The 2,031-nt window shown below is 64.0% G+C and overlaps 1 protein-coding gene across 1 annotated transcript in view; it reads right to left on the reverse strand.

Annotated features, from left to right (window-relative positions):
* The window catches only part of ZNF423 (zinc finger protein 423), a 248,888-nt gene that overhangs the window by 3,129 nt on the left and 243,728 nt on the right, over nt 1–2,031 (reverse strand). The window lies entirely within an intron of this gene.

Consider the following 2,031-nt stretch of genomic DNA (forward strand, 5'->3'; position numbering starts at 1 on the left):
GAGCGTCGCGTCGCGACTGTTCCAAAACAAAATGCGACCAGGAAAAAGCGCTCTGGGGACGCAGCTGCCGAGGCGCTGCGCGGGCGCGGGCGCGGGGTCTGGTGCCTGTTGCTGGGCCTCCTAGAAATGGTTGTTTTGAGACCATTCGGGTCTAACTACGGGACCGGCTGTGTGGGGGAGACGGTAGCGGGAATCGACAACGTCCCTGCTCATCCCTCCACCTCCCTTCTGCTCTAATGACGAGAAGGACATTAGATCTGACGGCCTGCAGGCTTCCCCCAGGTCCGCTCCTCGGTCCTGCCCCGGAGCTGCGCCCCGCGGAGGGACACGGCAGATGGGCCACCGTGTGCGACGGCCAAGAAGCTCCCCAGGGACCCGGACGCGCCGAGGCAGTGGGCATGTGGAGCTGCAGCCCGGGCAGGGGACAGGCACACAGCGGGGAGGGCGCCTGCCCAGTCCGTCACGTGAGCCTTCTCCGACCAGAAGGACGCGTACAGTTTGGCCAAATCCGCCTGGGACTCCAGTGTCCAGGCCACCCTCTGGCCAAACGCGCCGTCCCACCAACCCGTGGTGCCCGCTGAGCGTGCAGCAGTGCTGATCTGTGTTCACAGGAGCCAGTGGCCGGGGCTGGGCGTGGGACTTGGTGTCTAATTTGGTGGCGGCTTTCCCGTTTTCCAGTGGTCCTGTTCTAACGCCCATCTTAAAGCCTCAGGCGGCGTTCGACCTCATGACACCTGGAGATGGGAAGTAAACTCCACCCGGAGCAGAGTGGCCCTGCTTGGGGGCAGCGCAAGACCTCGGGTCACCTGGAGCAGCTTCTCAGGGATGCCCCTGCCTCAAAGACCTGGGTGCCCCGCTGGTGCAGCCCCCCGCCTGCAGCTCTGCCAGTGACCACCAGGGGTCAGACATGGCACCGCAACTCTCCCCTGGGGTCCAGGTCTGGGCTGCAAGGCAGGCAAGAGGATGCCCCATGCCCGAGGCCTTGCCGGGAGGCCTGGGCCACCCCCAGCTCCCCGTCAGGGACCCTGTGGCAGCTCCTCCCATGTAGACACTGCTGCTAGCTCCGTGGTGATGTCCCCAACCCCTGCAGCCAGCTCCTGGCCAGGGAGAGGCAGTGCCCTGTCCTCACATAGCAGATGCCAGCTGATGACTGCAGCACAGAGTGCCAACTGCTGCTGCCCTCCTTCTCAGGCTCGGGTGCAGGCCACCTGGCTGGTGCTTGGCGAGCCCACGTACCCTGTGCCGTTACAGGGAACCTTCTTTCGCTCCTCACACCAGCCTTACGCGGTAGGACACGGTAAGATGAGAAAACGGGGCTCAATTACTGGCCCAAAGTCACCCGGCTGGGAAGCAGGACGGCCTGAATCAGGCAACTGGAATCCAGGAGAACCAGGGTTTGGGCGAGAAGGCACGCTTCCCAGCACCCCGCACCCCACGGACCCCGCATTCTGCGGATCACCCACACTCCACAGCAGACACAAGCACAGACTCTGCCAGCATGGTCTGGCCCCTCAGCGGGGACACTGTGGGTCCAGAGGCACAAGGCAGGTTGTCTGAGGCCACAGATGGGCTGCAGTGGTTTCCATGGGAACGCCCACCCTCCAGCCAAGACGCGTCTCCCTGTGCTTGTGCAGGGACAGCCAGCCAGTCCTGCGGGGAGCCAAACCCACCCTCCATCAAACCAACCTCCTAGCTCCGGGCCTTTCCCGATCTACTTCTCACCTCCTCTCTCCTGACCAAACCACTCTTGAGGTGGCCTGGGCACAGAGTGGCTTCCCACCCCTACAGCTCCTCGAGGCACTTCCGACCCACCTCCCACACATCTGTGTACCCCCCGAGTGCAAGCATGGCCTCTGCTGAGCTGCAGGCAAAGGGCATCGCAACCTCTCTCGCAACGCCCGGCACAGGTGCCCTGGAACGACTTGGAGGTCTCACTGACCGGCCTTGCCGACAGCCTGTCAATTGACAGTGCGGCGTGGCCCGTGCTGTCGGGCGTGGTCAGACGCTTGTTTATCGTGGGGGGTTGGGGAG

Source organism: Pteropus alecto, unplaced genomic scaffold (genome assembly GCF_000325575.1).
Source record: "Pteropus alecto unplaced genomic scaffold, ASM32557v1 scaffold123, whole genome shotgun sequence".
Classification (NCBI taxonomy): domain Eukaryota; kingdom Metazoa; phylum Chordata; class Mammalia; order Chiroptera; family Pteropodidae; genus Pteropus; species Pteropus alecto.